Genomic DNA, 16672 nt, shown 5'->3' with positions numbered 1-16672 from the left:
TGCAAAACTACAACTCCTAGCATGCACGGTCTGTCAGTGCATACTGGGAGTTGTAGTTTTGCCACAGCTGGAGGCACACGGGTTGCGAAACATTGAGTTAGGAAACAGACTCTAGCTCAATGTTTCCCAACAAGTGTACCTACAGCTGTTGCAAAACTACAACCCCCAGCATGCTGGGAGTTATAGTTATGCAACAACTGGAGAAGAACAGTTTGGAGTCCACTGTGTAGTGTCCAACTGTTGCAAAACTATAACTTCAAGTATGCCCAGACTGTCCAGGCATACTGGGAGTTGTAGTTCTGCAACATCTGAAGGGCCAGATGTTGCAAAACTACACCGCCCAGCATCCCTGATTGTCTGGGCATGCTGGGAATTGTAGTTTTGCAACATCTGGAGGGCTAGAGTTTGGAGTCCACAGTATAGTGGTCTTCAAACTGTGCCCCTTCTAATGTTGAAAAACTACAACTCCCAGCATGCCCAGACTTTCCAGGCATGCTAAGAGTTGTAATTCTACAACATCTGAAGGGCCAAATGTTACATAACTACAACTCCCAGCATTTCTGAACTGTCTGGGCATGCTGAGAGTTGTAGTTTTGCAATATCTGGAGGACCACAGTCTGGAAACCACTACAGAGTGGTCTTAAACTGTGGCCTTCCAGATGTTGCAAAACTACAACTCCCAGCATGCCCAGACATCCTTTGGCCACATCCTTTGAAAAGGCCACAGTGAAGATCACAGGTCATGTGAGCTCAGTGCTGTCTGCATGTGCCAGAAGATTTCAAACAGCTCTCATGTCCTGATGACGTGAGAGCTCTGCGTAAGGAGAGCACTCTGATGGTTGAAATCTTCCAGCGCATGCGCTCTGCAGACAGAGCACTGCACTCACGTGACCTTTGACTCCAAGTCACTAGGACATGTAGTTGAAGATAATCAATATGCTAATATTGGGGGTGGGCTTAGGACCTTCACTCCGGGAGGCAGAGGCGGCCAGCCGGCAGGGGCAATGCCTTCAAAGCACAAGTCATGGAAGGGGTTAGTGTGGGTGAACCAAGACTGGGTATAGTGTGGGTGAACCTGGTTGATAGTTTTCAGTTTTGCTTTAACCCCTTAAGGACCCAGCCCATTTTCCCCTTAAAGCGTACCCATCAGATCATACAAAAAAAAACCACATTTTTTTAAATATATCACACTCAGTACCTAATCCTGACCATGTACATCTATATTTTTATGTGTCTAGCAGCTTTATTTACTTTTTTATTACAATTTTAATTTAGCTCACTAGTCTGAATTCCTCTCAAAGGGAGGGGTTGGGGCCTCACTGTGCAGGTCTCCGCCCCCTCCCTCAGTATGCTCTCTGCTGACTAGTATGTGTCCAAGCATGCAGGGGGGCAGTTGTTTGACTGACTTTTTCAGTATGAAATACTGAACATTTTCTAATGAAAGGCATTACAAAATCTATTGGTTTTGCATGCTTTACAAGATATCAAAAGTTTTGTATCTGACAGTGACCATTTAAGGACTCTTTAAGCACTTTAAGCATTAATGACTCTGGGATGCTTTTACTTTTCATTCTGATTTTGAGATCGTTTTTTTCGTGACACATTCTACTTTATGTTGGTGGTAAAATTGTGTCGATACTTGCATCATTTCTTGGTGAAAAATTCCAAAATTTGATGAAAAATTTGAAAATGTTGCATTTTTTTATCTTTGAAACTCACTGCTTATAAGGAAAATGGACATCCCAAATAAATTATATATTGATTCACATGTCATACAATATGTCTACTTTATATTTTCATCATAAAGTTGACATGTTTTTACTTTTGGAAGACATCATAGGGCTTCAAAGTTCAGCAGCAATTTTCCCAATTTTTCACAACATTTTAAAAATCTGAATTTATCAGGGACCAGTTCAGTTTTGAAGTAGATTTGAACATGCGAGTGTAAAACATTAAGATTTAGAATTTTCTACTTCACTTTGCTGCTATTCCTGTGAAACCCCTAAAGGGTTAACACACTTTCTTTATAATGGGGTAATTTATGGGGTGTTTCTAATACAAAGGCCCTTTGCATTAGAAACACACCATAAATGACCCCATTATAAAAACTGCACCCCTTATAGTATTCAAAATGACATTCAGAAAGTGTGTTAACCCTTTAGGGGTTTCACAGGAATAGCAGTAACGTGAAGAAGAAAATTCAAAATCTTCATGTTTACACTCGCATGTTCTTGAAGACACAGTTTTTGAATTTTTACAAGGGGTAAAAGGAGAGAAATCACCCTAAAATGTGTAACCCAATTTCTCTCGAGTAAGGAAATATCTCATATGTGTATGTCAAGTGCTCTGTTGGTGCATTAGAGGACTCAGAAGGGAAGGAGCGACAATGGGATTTTGGAGAGTGAGTTTTTTAAAAATGGTTTTTGGGGGGCAAGTCAAATTTAGGAAGCCCCTATGGTGCCAGAAAAACAAAAAAAAAACTGCCACATGGCATACTATTTTGGAAACTACAGCCCTCAGGGAACGTAGTATGGGGCAACACCAGCATGTTAGTGTAAATTTTTTTATTTTTTTTAAACTAACAGGCTGGTGTAGACCCCAACTTTTTATTTTCATAAGGGGTAAAAGGAGAAAAAAGCCCCCAAAATTTGTAACACAATTTCTCCCGAGTACGGAAATACCCCATATGTGGCTATAAACTGTTTCCTTGAAATACTACAGGGCTCCAAAGTGAGAGAGCGCCATGTGCATTTGAGGACTAAATTAGGGATTGTATAGGGGTGGACATTGGGAATCACTGGGGAAGAATACCCCTAACAGGGTGCCTCCAGCTGTTGCTAAACTCCCAGCATGCCTGGACAGTCAGTGGCTGTCCGGAAATGCTGGGAGTTGTTTTGCAACAGCTGAGGGCTCTGTTTTGGAAACACTGCCGTATGAAACGTTTTTCTTTTTTTTTTGGGGGGGGGACAGTGTAAGGGGTGTATATGTAGTGTTTTACCCTTTATTATGTGTTAGTGTAGTGTAGTGTTTTTAGGGTACATTCACACAGGCGGGGGTTTACGGTGACTTTCCCGCTAGAAGTTTGCCCAGTGGCAGAAAATTTGCCGCAGCTCAAACTTGAAGCAGGAAACTCACTGTAAACCCGCCTGAGTGAATGTACCCTGTACATTCACATGTGGGGGACAAACCTTCAGCTGTTGCAAAACTACAACTCCCAACATGCACTGACAGACCATGCATGCTGGGATTTGTCCTTTTGCAACAGCTGGAGACACACTGGTTGGAAAACCTTCAGTTAAGTTCTGTTATCTAACTCAGTATTTTCCAACCAGTGTGCCTCCAGCTGTTGCAAAACTACAACTCCCAGCATGTACTGATCAACGAAGGGCATGCTGGGAGATGTAGTTATGCAACAGCTGGAGGTACGGAACTACAACTCCCAGCATGGTGAGAAAGCCGTTTGCTGTTTGTGCATGCTGGGAATTGCAGTTTTGTAAGATTTAGAGGGCCAAGGTTTAGAAACCACTACACAGTGATCTCCAAACTATGGCCCTCCAGATGTTGCAAAACTACAAATCCCAGCATGCCCAGACAGAAAACTGCTGTGTAGGCATGCTGGGAGTTGTAGTTTTGCAAGATCTAGAGGGCCACAGTTTAGAGATCACTGCACAGTGATCTCCAAACTGAAGCCCTCCAGCTGTTGCAAAACTACAAATCCCAGCATGCCCAAACAGCAAACAGCTGTCTGGGCATGCTGAGAGTTGTAGTTTTGCAATATCTGGAGGGTTACAGTTTAGAGACCACTGTATAGTGGTCTCCAAACTGTATCCCTCCAGATGTTGCTAGGCAACTCACCGTAGTCTACAGCACGCCGCACCAGGGAGTCAGCCGAACGTTTTCGCGGCCTACCGATCACTGCCGCTGATCATCGCTGCTGCTGATGGTAAGAGGACCTCCGGTGCCGGTCAGAGGACAGTTCCCCCATTTTGTACGCACTACTGTGAGTAGGCAGAATGGGGGAATCAAACTTTAACCCCCCCGCCCCCGATCTGCTATTGGTAGATCACTTCTGACTGACCAATAGCAGGGATAGGAGCGGTGTCACCCCTGCACCTCACTCCTATCCCTTCAGGGGGATCGTGGGTGTCTTGGACACTCCTGATCCCCTTATTTTCTGGGTCACCGGAGACCCGTATGACTCGGCATCGTGGCAGATTGCCGGCCTGAATTGACCGGCGTTTTGCGGCGATCTCAGACATGGGGGCATCTCAGGACCACCCTGGGCATTTGCACGGTCCCCGCCAGGCACGCGGCTGGGTCTGAAATTCCCACGGGCATACAGGTACGCCCTGGGTCCTTAAGCACCAGGGAGCCAGGGCATACCCATACGCCCTGGGTCCTTAAGGGGTTAAATGGGCCATATTTATCAATCAGCTTGAAACCCTAATTGTCTGTTTTTTCCTCATAACAATCAATCACAGCTCAACTTTCATATATCAACAAGCTCTTGTAAAGTGAAAGTTGAGCTGTGATTGGTTGCTATGGAAAAAACAGACAATTAGAGTTTCAGGCTGATTGATAAATATGGGCCATTGCATTTTGAAAAGATCATTTATCAGAATTGATTCAAATATAAATTTTTAATATTTACTAGTGTGTGTGTGTGTGTGTGTGTGTACATATAAATATATATGGAAAAAAAACAAAATGGTCCAGCGTTTAAGTCAGTGAATTCATGAGGATTTATCAACAGATTAAATACAGGTACAAACCTGTACTTGTATTTAATCTGTCAATAAATCCTCGTGAATCCATCGACTTAAGCACTGGACCATTTCGCTTTTGTTCCATATTGCCTGGATTTGGTCTGCTCCGGTCGGAGACACTGGGGGCTACAAAGGGAGAGCTGGACACTGCAGCACTTTGGAATATATATATATATATATATATATATATATATATATATATATATAGTAAGGATCTCCCCCTGGGGATAGCTCTGGGATCATCCTTGACACAGCCACAGTACGCGTTTCCACTTCATTCAGCAGGCAAACAACAGTACGTTATGCAAGTCTGGCCCCTCCCTAGACCGTCTAGTCACTAACTAAACAATCTAGTGTGCCCTGACTTTCAACTGGTGGGCTTTTCCCGGCCAGTTAAACTTCTGCCTCCTGCAAATATATACTCACTGTTCACACAGTGTTTGAAACTTCTTGCTGTGTGTGCTAAGACTCCTTGTCTTGTCCACTTTACTGTTTGGGCCACTCACAGCTCGGGCTGTGTGTTCCTCACCAGGACCCCTGCCTCCACCCTACAGCCACCGTGCTTTCTTCTGGGGAGAGCACCAACTATTCTGTCTTTCTTCCTTTTAAACAAACTTCCCCTTTCTGCTACCTCTTTAATTAGGCCACAGGTGGAGGTTTCTTCAGGGTTAGCTAGGGAAATACATCCTTCCCTTGCCACAGTGTCACTATATATATATATATATATATATATATATATATATATATATATATATATATATATATGTATATATATATTGTAAGGAACCATCCTTGGGGATTCACTCAGGGATCGTCCTGGACTACGCCACAGGATGTGTTTCTTCTCAATAAACCAGCAAACAAACGTTTATAATGTAAATCTGGCACCTTGCCTGTTTTATTAGACAGGTTGCAGGGAAAAAAATAAACAAAAAGCAGGAACAAACAAAATCCTAGACCGCCTGGTCACTGACTAAACAGATCAGCTTGTCCTGACTAACAACCGCTGAGCTTCCCTCAGCCGGTTAAACATATGTCCCCTGCAACCTTCTATTCACAATTCATGTCACTCTTTGAGCCACTCATAGCTCGGGCTGTGTACTCCTCAGCAGGCTCTGTCTCTCCCCTACAGCCCACTTGCTGTCTCCTAGGAAGAGCCCAGATTAGACTGACTCTCCATCTTATATACACACCTCCCTTCCCTCCTGCCTCATTAATCAAGAAGCAGGTGAGATTCTCCAGGGTTAGCCAAGGAAATACACCCTTTCCTTGCCATATTGTATATAGTGTGAGATATATATATATATATATATATATATATATAGCAACGGAGGTGTGTATATAAGGTGTCTTGGATGTTCCAGATCCTGCCATGCTTACTGAATTGTTCACACAGAGGCATATTCACAGTGTAGGGTCCGTCCCAATGAGGCCACCTTATCGCGGTGGGACGGTCCAAGCTATTTGACCGCCGGCGGAGACAAATTTGCGAGCTAAGTGCCTCACTATTTCTTAGTTTCACATTTGCATCTATTACACCATAGCTGTATAGCTCTCCATGTTTTAAGTGCATTTTCATGTTTCACCTATATCCTTGTGCTGGCAGTGTGCTGCTGCATTCTTCTGTTGCTGTATATCTAGCCTAGTAGCGTGCACCTATAGGCCAGGTTCATATAATAGTTTGGTATCAACTAAAGTGCTGGCTGACTTATTCTTTGTCTGTATTGCACATACGGGGGAGTGGCTACCTCCATGTTGGCCTTGCACCCCACCCACCTCTATCAGGTGTGTATATAAGGTGTCTTGGATGTTCCAGATCCTGCCATGCTTACTGAATTGTTCACACAGAGGCATATTCACAGTGTAGGGTGTATATCTAGCCTAGCAGCGTGCACCTGTAGGCCAGGTCCATATAATAGTTTGGTATCAACTAAAGTGCTGGCTGACTTATTCTTTGTCTATATATATATATATATATATATATATATATATATATATATATATATAGCAACAGAAGAATATATATATATATATATACTCTCTTGTATATTTCAGTTTTTTTTACTTTGTGTAGTTCACGTGTGGCATATGCTGACAAAAGGACACAAGCACCAGCATGGGAATGTTTAGAATGTTCACAGAGGAGGAAATGAATGAACCTGCACTGCTGCAGCTTGGCAGTAATTAGACAATCACTATGGGCTGACCACGAAGAACCCAGCCTGATCCTGGAGCGTGGGGTGCAAGTTTAAATCCACATTACAACAGAAGGCATAAAGAAAAAGAGACAACTGCACTCACCATTCAGTGATTAGCATTTCTTAACTGTAGTCCGCAAAGCATAGACAGTACAAATGTGACCGGCAAACAAGGAGCCGGAGGTAGAGGTGATAGCGGGACAGAACTGCTTCGCACGTTCAACGTGCTTCCACTGGCCGACACCTGGCGTCTCTCTATGCGCAAGCGCATCATATACTAGAGATACCGGAAAGGAGGAGAACAGGTAAGTCATGTGATTGCAATAGGTATACATAACAGATACATCGAATATAATACAAAACATTAAAATCATTTATAGGGTACATATATCCTAGAGCTCCCGTTGCCTCTAGTTTAATAATCCAGGGTGCTTCCTTATGAAGCAGTACTGCATGTCTATTACTGCCTTCAGATGATGGATACACTCTCTCTAGTCCTGCAAATTTTAATACAGTAATATTGCTATTGTGAACTTCTCTCATGTGTGAAATTAGGCGAGGGGCTCCGATCTCCGATCCCGGAAATGTTCACGAATGCGAACCTGTAGCTGGCAAATGGTTTTGCCTACATAAAAAAAAAGCTGCACGGGCAAATTAATGCATAAACTACATATGAGGTGCTACAAGTTATAAGCTGGTTGACTGTTTGTGTATATCTACCTTATTTGATTTGTCTGCTAGCCCAGTTGTTAGTACAAAAAGAACAGTTTTTGCATGGAAAATTACCTTTCAACTAATAACCTGACAACCATGTAGAATGGGCTGATTTCTCTTTGATGTTAGTATGTTTTTTTAAGGAGATCACCTATAGTTACATTTTTTTCTGAATGTAATCAAAGGTTTATTTCTAGTTGCTTGTTTGAGGTCTTTATCGGTTCCTAGCATATACCAATGCTGATGTATTGCTCTGATTACTGTTTGATTAAGGTTAGAGTTAGCAAAGGGAGAACACAAACCCTTTAGTGGTACCCAGATTTTTATGCTTGATTTTAGGTTTAAACAATTCCGATCTGTCCAGTTTCCTAGCTTTATCCAGAACATCATTGATTATCAATAGTGTTGCTCGCGAATATTCGCAATTTGAATATTATTCGCGAATATCGCATATTCGCGGATTCGCGAATTTCGCAAATATAGCGCTATAGCGCTATATATTCGTAATTATGAATATTTGCTTTTTTTTTCTTCTTCACAGTACACATCACAGTGATCACCCCTCTCTGCTTCCAGCTTGTGTGGTGTAAAGAAGGCTCTAATACTACTGTGTGAGACTGGCGCGCGAAAATTTGCGTATACGAAAATTAGCATATGCTAATTTTCGCATATGCCAATTTTCGCGTATGCTAATTTTGTATATGCTGATATTCACATATGTTAATTTTCGCATACGCGAATGTTCGCATATGCGAAAATAAAACGAGAATATAACGAATATGCGAATATTCGCGAATATATGACGAATATTCATCCATATATTCGCGAATATTCGCAAATTCGAATATGGCCTATGCCGCTCAACACTAATTATCAACAATGGATAGCCTCTGGCTAAAAAGCGTGTATTAAGCTCTTTTGCTTGTTCAAAAATCTCATAAGTATTATTGATGCGTTTTAATCATGAAAATTGGGAGTATGGGATGCCGCTCTTAGTGTGTGGGGGATGGGAGCTTTGAAAATGGAGAAGTGAGTTACGAGCAATAGGTTTGTGGTAACCCATTGTTACCAGAGAATCGTCTATAATCTTCAACTTGACATTCAAAAATTACAACTTGACATTGAAGCTCCTATCCCCCAAACACACAAGTGAACAGCATGTTTTCCTTATTTATGATATTAAGATATAGTATGACGTCGGCAAATTCTTTCTCTGGGCCATCCCAAACGACTAGTACGTCATCCACACACAGTAAGAATAGTTTTATATATTTGACATTAAGTTAGAAAAAAATGTACCGGTGTTCAAAGGTGGCAAGGAAGAGGTTGGCATTGGTACAGGAGACCGGCGTGCCCATCGCAGTGCCAGTGTCATTTCTATACCAACTCTCTCCCTCCTTGAACTCATTTGCCCTTATTTACTAAGAGTGGAGTGTAGGTTTATTTGTGGGTTTTATTTCTCTACAATTTATTTTCCACGGTATTTTCTAAAGTTTCCCTACAATTTGCTTTTTTTACACATGCTTTTTTTACACATCTGTCTGGTTTTCCTCAGCTCAAATCCATCACTTTTAAGTGGAAACGTTAGTAAATATGTTGGGCTTTTTTGAAAATATCGGGAACACGTCCCTTTTTGGAGACCACGACCCCTTTTCCCGGTGACCACGCCCCTTTTTTGGGTTTTCTTAGCAAAATGGAGAGTAAGTCGTTTTTTTTTCAATTCTGGCGCAAATTCTGGCGCAGACAGAATTTCTGGTGCAATGCGACAGAATCTGGCGCACAACCCGACAAAACATGTCGGGTTTGCAATAGTAAATGAGGACCATTGTGTGAAAGTAAAAAAAAGAAGGGCATCGCATACATAAGAAATAAATGATTCAGTTTTGTGTGTTTCAGAGAGGATCTTGTGGATTGCCTGCACACCCGCATCCCAAGGGATGCGGGTGTACAGGCTTTCAATGTCATTCAAGGCTAATTGATAACCAGGATGTCATTCAAAAGTCTCTACAAGTGTCAAAAGGTCTCCGGTATCTTTAATATATGTAGGAGTATATTTTAACAAAGGCTTCAACAACCACTCAATATATTGAGAGAGATATTCGGTCGCAGAGCCGATCCTTGCGACAATGGGTCTGCCTGGGGGTCAGCTCTGCAACTTATGGACCTTGGGCAAAAAGTACCATTTGGCTGCTTTAGGGGCGTTAGGTAGTAATTTCTCTGCAGTTTTAAAAGAAATCAAACCTTGTTCACATTGCTTTCTAAGAAATGACCACAAATGATTTAATGTTTTACTTGTGGGATCGGAAGGAAGGCACACATAAGTGGTTCTGTAACTGAGTAGACGCTGTGATTTGGACGCATAGTATTCGGTGGACATAACCACGGTACTACCGCCTTTGTCTGCCCTTGAAACTTTTAAATCAGGTCAATTGGACAGCCACCTAAGCATGCATTCCTCTCCTTGCAATAGATTACTTTTATTTTGGGGCATACCAATGCCTTTACGTCTTTTCGAACGGCCTTTGTAATCAGGTCTGAGGGACTACCAGCAGGAATAGGAGGGGAACATTTTGAGGGATTATCTCCTTTAAATGGTTCCATACCTATCTCATCAGCGGCAGCTAAAGGGCCAGGCAAAGGTAAATCAAACTGATCACTCAAAGTGTTATCGGCTAAGTGACAAAGATTATAGATGACCTGTAAATCAGTTCTAGTTGGATTATGAACTGGAATAAAACCCAAGGGTCCTATATTAGCTGGAGATTCACCCTCTTTGTACTGTTGTCTTTAGCGTTTGGTTTGTTTCTTTGTGTTCCAAGAAAATACTTGTGTAGTGCCATAGTCTGACTTGTCTCTGATAAACTTTTCTCGTTTGGTTTCTTTAAGCTCAGCTTGTGTAATGGCAATTTTTTCCTCCAATTTTAAGAAAAAGGTAGTTGCAACTGTAGTGCTAACTCTGGTACGGCATTCCGTCTTGGTTTTGTAGAGTTCAGTAGTTATAATGTTGTATTCTTTCTGATTTCGCAATAACACAATATTCGTCAATTTTGTCGCATTATCTAGTCTGTCACATTTGTACTGTCTATGCTTTGCGGACTACAGTAAAGAAATGCTAATCACTGGATGTTGAGTGCAGTTGTCTTTTTCTCTTTATGCCTTAGGAATGTTTAGAATAGTACATGAAAAAAGTCAAAGGTATTTTCAAGAAAGTTGTCTGAAAAAAATATGTTTTTTCCTTAATTTCTTTAAAACTTTATCAGTAAAATGTCAAACATGAAAGCAACCAATATTCTTCTATGCTTTTTACTTTTGCATTTGGCTCTGATTCAATTCTTCAGCAAACTGGGAATACCTTAGCAATTTAAATGTAATGAAAAATAACAAGAACATGATTCTAGATGTACCTGTGATGTAAATCTTACTTTGATGTTACAATTGTATGTTCACGCACATCACAGAATAAAAAGTTTGTCAACATTTTGTGTATTAGGAAAAATCAAGATATCTAAATTACCATACATGAAACGGGTGGCAAACAGCCACATTTTCTATCAGATTTTTTTCACAAGGAAGTTACATCTGTTACATTATGAGTTAGTGTTGCATTATGAAAACATGTTGCCACATGCTAGTCTTGATTGAACTGACAGCAATTAGGTTTCTGAAATAACAGGTTTTATCAAAGATCTTTCCTTACAAATAGGAGGTTTGCACTATATTGAAAATACGTTTTTGGAAGCAGTATATATCCAAATAGAACTTGGTTCTGGAAGTTATGATGACCTGTAGGGCCAGTTTCAGGCATGTCACACTGTGGGTCGGCTAAATGTCAGCTGCAACAATGTAACACCACGCCACCTGAGGAAGCGAGTGTGAAAACGTGTTTGGGGTCAAGGTGAGGTGTCTAGGCAGGGTGCGTACTATGCTTTTTTATTCCTTCATATGTCATTTTGTATATACTTTTGAATTGTTACTTTTTCTAATGTACCTTACATCATTGCTATACTATTATTCAGTAGTGTTGAGCGGCATAGGCCATATTCGAATTCGCGAATATATGGAGAATATTCATCATATATTCGCGAATATTCGCATATTCGCATATTTTCGTTTTATTTTCGCATATGTGAAAATTTGCGAATGCGAAAATTAACATATGTGAAAATTACCACATATAAAATTAGCATAAGGAAAAATTCGCATATGCGAACATTAGGATATGCAAATGTTCGCATATGCGAAAATTCGCACGGCAGTCTCACACAGTAGTATTAGAGCCTTCTTTACACCACACAAGCTGGAAGCAGAGAGGGATGATCACTGTGATGTGTACTGTGAAAAAAAAAAAAAAACGAATATTCGTAATTACGAATATATAGTGCTATATTCGTGAATATTCGCAAATTCGCGAATATGCGATATTCGCGAATAAAATTTGCATTGCGAATATTCGTGAGCAACACTATTATTCAGACCTGAGTCCTGTAATTGCACCTTACTGCCATGTGTATAGTGTTGCTATCATTATGTGACTAGTAGAGATGAGCGAACTTTTGGAAAATTTGATTCGTCCGATTCGCCGAATCTTCCGAAAAAGTTTGTTTCTATCCCAATTTTTTTGCCGCGAATCTATATTAAAAAAGGATATTTCTAGCCTACAGACAGCCTCAATAGGGGTATAGAACACTTTGCTGTGTTCTAAAACGCATATGGAGTGTGCTGGGGTAGTGAAATAATACTGTTATTTAGAATAACATGCAGATTACCGGCATCGCTTTTAGAATCACTGCCGCAGAGCAGCACAATGACAGAGCCTGGTGGTGGCATAAGTGTGAGGAGACCATATAGTGACTGAATGACACAGCGTGGAGTTGTTGGCAGCATGAGGATACCATATAGTGGCTGAATGGCACAGCATGGAGGTGTTGGCAGCATGAGGAGACCATATAGTGGATGAATGGCACAGCCCGAAGTTGCCAGCAGCATGAGTAGGCACTAGGCCTTAACAATCCCCAAGATTAAAAGATGAATTTAGAAATTTAAACCAAAGATTTTGCATAGCGGGTGCTACCTATGAGAACATTTGAAATTCCCAGACCCAGGCCCAGCAGCACCATCAGTAAACCATATATTGCCTAAATTACACAGCCTGGAGTTGGCTGATGCATGAGGAGACCATTGAAATGTCTGATTTTTTTATTAGAAATGTAAATCAAACTTTGAGTGTCCCTGACCCAAGCGTGTGGGTAGGAAGGATCAAATCCAACAAGCCCCCACAGGGCTCATGTGGCCGTGAGATGTAGGCGCAATGTCTCCATTGCCCTGACCGGACCTTTTTTTTTGTACCTTTGTTTAAGAACAAGCGCATATCCAAGAGTCTAGAAGACTCTATAATGCAGGACAGTGGAACACAAAAAGACATTCTTCTCTAAAATAATGTATTCTGAAATAAAGAAGCAGAGTTCATCCATCTCCGTATTGTTTTTGAAAATTTTAATAAAAAAAATCACACACAACAAGCATTCAATGGTGTAACGGTTATTATTCTGGAAATTTCAAGTTTATTAATGAAAAAATTATCAGAAAATTTGAAAAAACAGAACCCAAGAGGGTTTAATAACCCCATACATTGCACGATAAACGTTGAAATTTTAATTAAGCATTTATGTATCTATTTCACAAATACTAAAATTAAAGACCCAGGATTAAAGACACAGGAGCAGTCAGGAGTAGGCATCAGCAGTACCCAAGAGGCTTTCATAACCCCTTACATTGCACGATCAATCGCGATATCGAGCAATATCAGGTGTATGATGCCCTCATATGTCCGGGACTGCACACACGATACACTGAACGGACCAGCTTGTGTCTATCCTTCACCAACCCAACAAGTGCGGGTAACCCGCTCAACCTCATTCGTGATAGGGATTGCAATTATTTGCCATGGAAGAAGAATTCCAACTAAGTGCGAGTCATAAGCTCGGGTTCATTAAGTCCCTGCCCTTTGTACACACCGCCTGTCTCTACTACCTAGCATTAAGCATGTATTAGCTACTGCTAAACATCCAAAAATTAAAGGCCCAAGGCCGGAAGCATCAGTGAGGCAAGAAGTTTCTGAAAAAAACAGGATGAGTCAGGAGCAAGCATTTGCAGTACCCAAGAGGGTTTCATAACCCCTTTAATGCAAATTTCAACATTGATCTTTAGTAAACATGTATTTAGCTACTGCTAAACATCCAAATATTAAAGGCCCAAGGTCAGAATCGTCAGTGAGGCAAGTAGCTCCTGAAAGACACAGGATGAGTCAGGAGCAGGCATTCGCAGTACCCAAGAGGATTTCATAACCCCTTACACTTAAAGATCAATGTTGAAATTTGCATTAAGCATGTATTTAGCTACTGCTAAACATCCAAAAATTAAGGGGCCAAGGCCCGAAGCATCTGTGAGGCAAGTAGTTCCTGAAAGACACAGGATGAGCCAGGAGCAGGCTTTTGCAGTACCAAAAAGGATTTCATAACCCTAATTGATAACCCAAGAGGGTTTCATAACCTTAATTGGGAAGTGTTGGGGTAGCAGCATGGTTAATCTACTCTGACGCATCTGGCATTGATGGCTGGAAATCCTGGCTGATCCATCCCGGATTCATCTTGACAAACGTCAGTCTCTCCACATTTTTAGTGTACAGACGAGTTCGCCTTGGGGTGACTATGGCCCCGGCCGCACTAAACACCCGCTCTGATGGCACACTACTAGCCGGGCAGGACAGCTTTTCCAGGGCAAACTCTGCTAGTTGCGGACATAAATCAAGTTTGGCTGCCCAGAAGTCAAGTGGATCTTCAATGTTTGCTTCCATGGCCATGTCAAGGTATGCCAACACCTGCTGGTTCAGATGCTCTATGTCTACCTGCTGCTGATGAGTTGCTTCACTATGTGGGTGAAGAAAGCTACTTATCAGGGACTATAGACTCAGGCTGCTGCTGATTGAGCTGGTACTGCTCCTGCCACCCCTCCCCTCCCCAGCAGCCATGGCAGTGGAAGGTGAGCGCAGAAGACCCGCCGAGTCAGACCAGCGAGTGGATGGACCATGTCTCAGATAGGCATCGGCCAACTGACTACGTAGGATCTCTCTGTAGTAGGTCAGTTTGTGCTCCCTTTCAGTGGGTGTAAAAAAGGCCCCCATTCTGGGAAGGTAGTGAGGGTCCAATAAGTTGGAGATCAAGAAGTCATCCCGCTGACGAATTTTGACAATTCAGGGGTCACTAGACAAGCAACTGAGCATGCATCGTGCCATTTGCGCCAGTGACTCGGAGGGACTACCTGCCTCCATCTCCACTGCATACTGCCACGGTGTGTCTGGGTCCTCTGTCTCGCCTTCCTCATAATCCTCTGGCTGCTCCTGCTCCTCCTCTCCTGTCTGATGACTAGAAACACCGGCCATCTCATCCAACCTAAACTGTGCTCCGCTCGGCCCCTCATCATCCTCCTCCTCCAGTTCAGCCCCCACAGGGCTAATGTAGCCTTGAGATGTAGGTGCAACGTCTCCATTGCAGTGACCAGCCATGGTTTCAATCATTTGTTGTAGGAAATGTAGGAGTGGCATTACGTTGTTCATTGGCGTAATCCAGGCGACTTACAAATAATGTGGCTTCCTCAAAGGGCCTCAGCATCGACAGGTGTCACGTATGAGCTGCTACTGGTTCACATTGAAGTTACACAGGGGAGTAGTCCTATCTGCTTGGATCATCAAGAAATCGGTGATGGCTTTTCTTTGTTCGTATAGTCTGTCCAACATATGGAGGGTGGAATTCCAACGTGTGGCAATGTCACAAATAAGACTATGTTGAGGGATACCGTTCTGACGCTGCAGCTCAAGGAAGGTGTGCTTGGCGGTGTATGAGTGGCTGATGTGCATGCACAGTTTCCTTGCCATTTTCAGGAAGTTTTGCAAATGGGGTGAAGACTTGAGGAAGTGCTTGACAACCAGATTCAACAGGTGTGACATGCAGGGCACATGTTTCTTCCTGTTGTCCGTCACCATGGTTCCCATTTCCAGATTTCGTCTATTAAACCATACTCTGATTTCTTTACGAATGAATTTTAACAGTTCCTCCCTTGTGTGACTCCGTTCGCCAAGGCAAATCATGTGAAGAACAGCTTGACACAACCGTGCCCTACACACATGGTATGATGAAGGGCCACTGAGATTTGGACGTGTAGTGGAGGCCGAGGACACGGTGGAGGATGAGGAGGCGTCGTCGCACACTGTAACAGGACCAACTGCCTGGGAGCGAGAGCGTGGAGTAGGAAGCTGTGTGACCTGTCCAAGTTGCTGTTGTGGCTGAGCAGGAACCACATTTACCCAGTGGGCCGTAAAAGACAAGTATTGTCCCTGCCCGTAGTTACAGCTCCACACGTCGGCGTTGCTGTGCACTTTTGAACACACCGATAGGCTCAAGGACTGTCCCAACTTCTCTTGCACAAACTTATGCAGTGCTGTACTGCCTTCTTCGCAAAGAAATGACGGCTTGGCACTCTCCACCTCGGCTCGGTACAAACCATCAATTCTCTGAAATCTGCAGAGTCCACCACTTGAAAAGGGAGGGACTGCAGAACCAGCAACTTGGACAGGAGCACATTCATCTTCTGCGCTGTTGGATGAGTGGGTGCATACTGTTGTCTCTTGGACATGGCTTCGCCAATGGATTGTTGGCGGAATGGCTGACTAAAAGCAGGAGAAGCAGGAGCATCTGGAGCGACAGAAGGAGGGTTTGACACACAGCTCCCTTCGGCTGAGGTGGTGGAGCCTTGGCTGGATGAAGGAGGGAGCAGATGGCCACTGGGTGATGCAGCAGGCTGGACCACTACATCAGAGCCACAGTTCTCCCAGGCCACTTTATGCTGGCAAAGCATGTGTTGACGCAGGGCCGTGGTGCCGACATTGGGACCCTGGCCACGCTTCACCTTCTGCCGACAGATCTTGCATGTGGCTACGTG

This window comes from Hyla sarda, chromosome 2, assembly GCF_029499605.1.
Source record: "Hyla sarda isolate aHylSar1 chromosome 2, aHylSar1.hap1, whole genome shotgun sequence".
Classification (NCBI taxonomy): domain Eukaryota; kingdom Metazoa; phylum Chordata; class Amphibia; order Anura; family Hylidae; genus Hyla; species Hyla sarda.
The sequence above is the reverse complement of the archived record's forward strand: the minus strand, read 5'-3'. Positions refer to the sequence as shown.